General features: G+C 32.6%; 1 pseudogene; it reads right to left on the bottom strand.

Moving 5' to 3' along the window:
• Nucleotides 1-2,359: 2,359 nt before the first annotated feature.
• On the bottom strand, nucleotides 2,360-8,216 carry LOC118978726 (ubiquitin-conjugating enzyme E2 W-like; annotated as a pseudogene).
• Nucleotides 8,217-8,933: the final 717 nt, after the last annotated feature.

Below are 8,933 nucleotides of genomic sequence, written 5' to 3' on the forward strand. Positions count from 1 at the left end.
GGTGAGTGCAGAGAGAGAGAGAAATTATTTTTTCTCCTGGTATACATTAGCTTGAGTTTAGGATGGACCAGATGCTTTTTCAAAGCCACCAGTCAACTTCTCTGGTTTTTGTAGGTTTTTAATAGGTCTATACCCTCTTAGTTAGACTGATAGGCCTCTTCTGTCAAGCACCTCCCTCTGCACCCCCCAACAATCTAAACCGAAGGGCACAATGGGAGGCTGTTAATCCCCTTAGGGTAGCAATGTTACAGACTTATGCTCCCCAGTTTATTAAGCTCAATGTCTAACTCTTCTTGGACTCCTTTCTTACTAATAATTAGCTAATTACCTACAATAAAAAAAAACATCCAGAAAATACTTTCTGTCTTGATTAAACAGTCAATCTAATGGGATTGATAGAGACTACTGTGAAAATTTATGTATACCTAGTTAAGGTAGAACATTGTTTTTCATTTTAAAAAGTAGCAGTTGCTAACTGGCAGTATAAAATGTCTGCAATTTGGTGGCTGGCTACAGTTTTAATTTTTTCAAGTTATTTCTAAAGCAGACATATTTTTGAAGTCTACCCACCCCTGAATTTAGCAATTACACTTTAGAGTATAAAACTGTATCCCCTTAATTATCAACATGTACTAAGCTACAAAATGTCATTTATACAGAGGTTAAAAACAAATTTAAGTTATTATTTTCAAACTATTGATTGGATGGTTTTGCTGGGGTACATATTTCAAACCTTCCAACAAATTTGATTTTATTTTTAAGCCAACATTGATTCATAAATTCACTGCAGGGTGCATCAAATAGAGTGCAACAATAGACATCAATAAAAAGAACATTGTAGTAGAAACTGATTTGCATGTATGAAAAGGTAATTTATAAAATGCATTATTTACTTTTTAAAAAGAGAATGTAGTTGCAGTATCATTAACTGAGAATTGGACATTTCAACATTGTTTTTTCTACAGAAAAATTTTGTCTACCTGTAAGCAGTCTTTTAAACAAGAAAACAGACAAAAAAATTTCTCCAGGAATAGCTGTATGTTGCATGAGATAAATGAGAAAATGTACCATTCTATTGTGTACTTTGCCTAAATTTTAAAATAAAAATGTCCACACTCTTTTGTTAAAACATAAAGCCTCTGTCAAAAATCTATGTTATTTTAGATTAAAGGATTGAAGGACAAGAGGATACTTAAAAGTTAATGAAATTTACAAGGAAATATTTGACAAAAGTGTTTCAGTTAAAATATTGTAACATTCAAAGTTGACCTAGAACATAAAAGAAACAAAATTGCAAGCAAAAATGCTTATGGGTTTTTCAAACATAAATAAGTAAAATCATGTTTAGGTAGTCAGGTTCCTGTTAATGGCTAGCAGGAAGTAGTAGCATGTATTCTACTTGGAAAAATCATTAATGTACAAACAAGCCCAAATTATGGACTGCAGAAGTTTTATCATCATTGTCATTTTTCTTTTTTTTAAATTTTCTTATTGTTGTTCAATTATAGTTTTCTCCATCCCCCCTCATTTCTCTGGCCTGGCCTACCCACCCCTTCACCTGCCATTTTTCTTAAACACTGAAATAAAACTATGATTAGACATTCATGCTCTATGTTACTCATGCCTTTACCTCAGATATTCAAGCACTATAAACAACCAATGAACTTCCTTTTACCACAGGGATAACATATTGTACCTCTCTGCCAGTGTTACTTGAAAACTTTCAGTGTCAAAGCAATCTGGCAGCAGATAAGAACAATTCAATAGATATGCAATGATCTTTCATTACAGGACTTTAAAGATGCATGTTAATTCATGCTACTAACCTTAGGATCACAGTGCATGGAATTGAAATAGAAATGAGTGGGGGTTTGCTTTCAGAGTAATACTGATCCATTACTTTACTTATAAACCCATTAGACTGGTAAATTCATTTCAGAGGCCCTTTCATGTAGTAATCAGTGGGTGACAGGAGTTAATGAAAATTGTTCCTGTCATTGTGTTCATTATGGCAATGAACGTCCCAAAACCTCCAAGGAAGTCATTGTTATTGCACAATACATGAGAACCTAGGACTTTTCCAAAAGCTTAAAAAATAAAAATAAAAAGTGGAATTGTATTTGACATTTCCTGACACCTGCATTGATACTGTATTATTAGTAAAAGCATATCAGTTGCCTGGACTGAACCAGTGATCAATATGCACCTAGAATTCACATGAGTAAAAAAAAAAGTGCAGTAAAAGGAAATAGACTTCATAGCCTATTGGTCAGTTTCAGCAAAGGTTAAAGCTCAAAGATTGAAAGTGCTCATTTTCTCAGCAGGTTTGTCTTCTGTTTGAAAGATGGTAATAGTGACATCAACAAGTGTCATCATGATACCACCATTTGGGGGCTTTTTTGGATTTTTGTGACATGTTTGAACATAAAAAGAATTTTCTTTTAGTCATCTTTTTTCTTTGCAGATGGAAAGCATTCTAAGAATGCTAAGACAAACTGGTTGGGCTGAGAGCACTGGGGACCAGTCTTCTGTTATCTTCTGTGAGAATGGATAAACAGATGTGAACATTGCTGTAAGCATAAGGGTCAATGGGAATATTTTCACCAATAAATATGAGCCAAGGAGCATCAAAAGTATATGAATTACTAAACTTAAAAAAGATGTTGAAATGCTCCCCTTCGTTTGAGGTACCTGGTGCTCCTTCCAAGTCTACAATTCACTGTGTAATTGGATTTTGAGCACACTTTTCATTTAAAGACATCTCAGGGGTGGGTCCTTTTGCAAAACTAACAGTTCTTTCAGTCATTTCTGAACCGACGCAGTAATGGAACAACAGTTTTTATCTTGAAGGTAGGGGATTCTCCCAAAAATGACTTAGCAAGATTCTTGCTAAGACTGGGCAATGCAGACCCAACAAAGATGGGAACTAATGCCCATGGTTGAAACCTGGTTGAGAAGAGGCATTAGAAAAGCCAAACACAGACCAAAGAGTGTCCCTGCCATTTAAATATACTATATCACTGGTTTCTTAAGATGTAAGTGCAAGTCACACATTTTACAATTTTCTTCCTTTTAATAAAGCCATTTCAAGCAACAAATTTCCCTTTAAAACTACTTTGGCAGAACTCCATAAATTTTAATAGGTTGTATGTTCATTATCATTTAGCTTGGAATGTTTTCTAAATTACCTTGTGATTTCTTCTTTGTTCCTGGGTTATTTGGAAGTGTATTACTTAATTTTAAATGTTTAGAAATTTCCTATTTTTTTTAAAGTGATTTACAGCATACTACTGTTGGGGTCAGATAAAATGCTTTGTATGATTTCAATTTTTTGGAGTTTACTGAGACTTAATTATGACCTAGTGTATGGTCTGTCTTGATGAATGCTCATGTGCCCTTGAAATAAATGTACATTTGCAAATATTGACTATAGTGCTTAGTTATAAAATTAGAACAAGTTGATTGGTATTATTGTTTGTTTGTTACAGCTTTACCAATATTTGACTGGGATTCCAATCACAAATTCAGGGGTGCTAAAATTTCTAAATAGGATGGTAAGTTGTCTATTTCTCCCATTGGCTATATAAATATTTACTTCCTGTATTTTGAGGTAATTATGAAGTGTACACCCATTAAATTCAGGTTGTATCAAAACCTTTGTCATTAAGAAATGATACTTTTTATCCTGGTAATGTATTTTTGTAAAAGTCAACTATAATTTTAAGCTGATCATACCAGGTTTCTCACTTTAGGTTTTATTTGGCATATTGTTTGTTCCGTCTTTTTACTCTCAGCTCATCTAAGTCTTTATATTTAAATTTATCTACTATAAAGCACAGCAAATTGCATCTAATTATTATATTTACCTGACAACCTTTGTCTTTGATTGAAGTATTTATCCGTTTTTATTTACAGAAGGGTTGATGTGAGGTTTGTTTATCACTTGCCCCATTTGTTTGTTGTTTCTAAGTTCCTTCATTTATTGTCTTATTATAATTTAATGAAATATCTTTTAATATTTCATTTTGTCTTCTAGCTATATTGTTTTAATTTATCGTATTAGATACCATAGCCAAATCTAACCCTGAATTTAAATTATCTTATTTCATATACAGTGTAAAAATTTTAAACCTATATAATACCATTTATATTACTCTCATTTGTTGTTCTATTGTTGTCATATATTTTACTACTATATATGTTATAAGCCCTAAATGTATATTCATTACTCTTGCTTTGAACCAGTAATTGACTTTTAATTGACCTAAGAAAAGAAAGGGTACAATATTTTAAAAATAAAATATATATTTTATATGTTTACAATATCCAGTTCTCTTTTTTCTTCCTATCAATTTGTTATTCCATCTTGTCTCATTTCCTTGCAGCTTGAAGGACTTCCTTTTAACATCTTTTCTTTGAGAGTTTGTTGGAAAAAAAGTATCTCACATTTTATTTATTTTACATTTTCTTTTTATTTCTATTTTTAAATTATAACTGACTTACAAGATTATATTAGTTTCAGGTATATGACATAATGTTTAGACATTTACATATTATAAATTTTTATATTTAATTAAATTGATTGGGGTGACACTGGTTAATAAGATTATATGGGTTTCAAGTGTACAATTACATGATAGATCATTTGCACATTGCATTGTGTGCCCACCACCCTAAATTCTACTTTCATTTATTGAAAAATACTATCTTTCATTTTTGGAACATATTTTTGCCAGGTATAAAATTTCAGATTGACTTTTTTGTCATACATTAGTTGTTATTCATTCACTTTGAGTTGCATATTTTTCTGATGAAAGATCAGCTGCCATTATTAGTTTTATCTTTGGTCTTAAAATATTTAAAATTTGTCTTTTTTATTCAGCAATTGACTAGAATGAGTTTAGATGTAGTGTTCTTTTTATTTATTTTTAAGAGTCCATCAAATCCTTTATATATTGGGTTTATTGTTTTGCTTCATATTTGAATATATTAGTACAATTTTTATGATTTCTTATTGCACTTTAAAAATTGAGTATAATTGATATATAAAATTGTGTAAGTTTAGCATGTACAATCTGTTGATTTAATATTTTTATATATTACAGTATGATTATTACCAAACTCTTAGCTAACACTTCCATCATTTTACATAATTGTTTTTCTTTTTCTGTGTTTTGAGAATATTTAAAATGTAGTCTCTTAGTAACTTTGAAATATATAATAGTGCTGTTAATCATAATCCTAATGTCATGCAATAAAATTCCAGAGTTTAATCATCTTTTAAGTGTAAGGTTGTACTATTTGACCATCCAGTTTGCCCACCACCCAACCTCTGGCAGACACATTCTACTGTATTCTTGTAAATGCAACATCTTTATTTTTCCCTGAACATTTTTATTGTTATTCTATTATAGTTGTTCCAATGTTTCCCTCCTTTCCCTCCTCTCTGCAGTCCATGCCCCCAACTCACACAGTCAATTCCCACACTGTTGTTCATGTCCATGCGTTTTCACACATGTTCTTTGACTAGTCCCTTCCTCTTCTTTCCACCATTATCTTCCCCACCCCCCGCCTTTACTCTGGCCTCTCTCCGTCTGTTCAATGTTTCTATGTCTCTAGTTGTATTTTGCTCATTGGTTTATTTTGTTCATTAGATTCCTCTTATAAGTGAAATCATATGGTACTTGTCTTTCACTGACTAGCTTATTTCACTTAGCATGATATTCTCTGGTTCCATTCATGCTGTCACAAAAGGTAAGAGTTCCTTCTTTCTTTTTGCTGTGTAGTATTCCATTGTGTAAATGTATCACAGTTTTTTCATCCACTCATCTACCGATGGGTATTTAAATTGTTTCTAGCACTTGGCTATTATAAATAGTGCTCCTATGGACATAGGGGTATATAAGTTCTTTTGTATTGCTTTTTCTGGATTCTTAGGGTATATTCCCAGCAGAAGAATTACTGGGTCAAAAGGCAATTCCATTTTTAGTTTTTTGAGAATATTCTATACTGTTTTCCACTGTGGCTGCACAAGTGTACATTCCCACAACAGTGCACCAGGGTTCTCTTTTCTCACCTCTACTATAGGCCTATGGCCTAGATCCAACCAATGAAATGTTAGAGGACATCGGCTGAGAGGAAGAGGGCAATGTGGGGAATGTTTCTCTCTATATAAAAAGTAGCACAGAGAGAGAAGGTTCCTTTTTGCATCTGTCATCTTTCTTGTTGCTTAAGAAACCATTTTATAAGGATGTGATACTTCACACTGCAGGTAGCGTTCATTCGGATAGGTATGGTGAAGCCATTAAAAAAAGGAGAGAGGGAGATAGACTTTTGTTCTTTGGCGAAATAATTAAGCCACTGACCCAACTCTGGAGTTGAACTTTTCAAGCCTTTTTATAATGTAAGTAAAAATATGACATTCTAGATTATTACGCAGGTTATAAAGTATCACAGAGAAAGCATCCTAACTGAAACAGAGGCTATAACAGAGGCCAGAGTCAGGGTCAGCTCAGTTATAAACATTATAAAAAACAATTCAATTTTGTCAACATCTCCTGAGGTTTAGTGGATTTGACTTTTTATATAAATGAAGCAGTGTGCTTTCAGATTTGAAAGTGGATTTAAGAAAAATAGCAGATACTTGCTTGATTCTGCTCTGGAAGTGAAAATGTACCTAACTAAAGACCTGCATGTGTAGTCCATGTAGCCCAGAAAATACAATTGTAACCTGAAAGTCTGAAATCAGGGCTCATTGAGCAGCTCGATTAGTTGAACATTGTTCCTTCAAATCTATGTATTTATCATCTATTGTCTATCTATCTATCTGCCTATCTATCATCTATCTCTATATCCACCCATTTATGTATCTACTCTCTCCATCCAGTCCTTGCAGACATAACTGAGATTGAGTTAAAATTATGCCATCTTAGATTTGAAGTATTACTGCTTCTCCTCAATAGATACCCTAACTTTTATATGTACCCTATGTACATTTGGGTATCCAAATAATGGACGATATGCAACATTATAGCCCAAATTAAAAATATTCCAAGAAATGCAGCCCAAGACACAAATATTGTTTCAATTTTAAAGTCATTATGATTCTGTCAAGCAAGGTCTCAGTCTCTTTCTGCTAGACCCCTTTTTAAAGAGGGGTCCAGAGGAAAGGTTTAAGATCCTTATGGAGTAGTGGCGGGAGCTTGATAGGCACATTGAAGACTGACAGAACTATTGAAGAATTTTGAGTCTTTGAGAGGAAATAGCAACTTTGGGCAGAGTAATGGTGATTATAACTGGAAGTGAATGGATTGTCAAATGGTCCTGTCAGGCATTTCCTTGTTCACTATAGAATTTGCTAACATTTGGTTTGGGGGTGGGGGGCTGAGATGGAAATAAAAGACAGAAAACTATACTTGAAAAACAATTAAAATAAAATTGAAAAGAACAGAATCTGCTACCATTGAGAAGAGATTTCAGCACAGAAAGGTAAAGTGGTGATAACTAAGTTTGACTAACCTCATCACCATATGATGAATTCTTAGACTTTTAATATAAGACTTACATGTACCTTGAGTAACACTTATTTTTAAACATATTTTTAATAAAGAGAGAATTTTGGTGATATATTTTCATGCAACAAGTTACTATGGTATTTTCACATGACACAATTCCAGAAAATCTGATGATTATCTAAAAGTGTATATTACTTATTGATAATCAATCCCAATAATTTAAAGTTATTATTGATACCATACCATATTATGTTAATATTTAAAATTTAATTAGAGAATCTTGTAGCAGGAGAACTATTATTTTTCCTAATATCGAAAGTGATTTCTCATCAAATTCTGACTTTCATTAAAGCTTCACTTCTTTTTTTTATTTTTATTTTTTAATTTTAGATTTATTTATTTATTTGTGTTTCTGAAAGTTTTTTTTCCCATTACTATTTAGTCACCTTAAACTCCCTCCCCGCGAGCAGTCACCACACTGCAGTCCATGTCCATGAGCCCTTTTTCCTTTTGACTCAATCTCTTTACCTTCTAAGATCTTCCCTGCTTAGCTGTCATTCTGCTTTCCACCTATTGGTTTGTGTCTATTTTGCTTATTAGCTTTATGTTTCAATCTTTCTTTCAAATGAATTTTTTGTCTGTGTATCTTAGAGAGAAAACAAGCACAATGAGTGCATGTGAATGCCTTAGGATACTCGTCATATCCTATTCTTAAGCTGCATTTATGCCCTCAGTGAGAAACAAATTGTTTTCCTTGAACAAGTAGCCTTTGGTGTTGTAGGTTAATTGGAATTTTCTGTCATGTCTTAATACCCCCACTTGGGAAAAATCCTGAGTTAGCCTGGATGGAACTCTTTCTAAAACTGTATGCTGGGATAATAACAAGAGGTCATTTTTTATTCTTGCTTCTGAAACAAGACAAAAATAACATGTGAGAGACAGCATTGGGGATACTGCTCTTTACCAAGTGGCCTTTGGAGAGTGATCTGACAGTCCTGCCTGTACTTTTATGAATATGTTTGCTAACACAATACATACCTTGATAATATATTATTTCTTTTATGATTAAATTTAAAATGAGTGCTATGCTAGTTGGATAAGGAAAATATATTTTAAATATTCTAGGACCATTTGCCATAAAGAATAAAGTCTTTCAAATTGAAATGATTTAGCTGTAAAAAATTATTTCTGAAGACATTAGAAGGATAGAGAAGTAGTGTTTTTTTAATCATTAAAAATAGCATTTGGTGATTCATTAAGCAAATACATTATCTCATTTACTTCCAGTCTTTTTTTATGTTTGATTTTTTTCCAATGCAAATACCATCATTAACAAATAACATTGTGAAAGCTGTAGCTAAACCTATTGTTTACAGGATATAAATATGTTTGTTTCTTAGATGGGTGAAAAATTATGAA

Source organism: Sturnira hondurensis, unplaced genomic scaffold, assembly GCF_014824575.4.
Source record: "Sturnira hondurensis isolate 20B ecotype Veracruz unplaced genomic scaffold, ASM1482457v3 Scaffold0022136, whole genome shotgun sequence".
NCBI lineage: Eukaryota > Metazoa > Chordata > Mammalia > Chiroptera > Phyllostomidae > Sturnira > Sturnira hondurensis.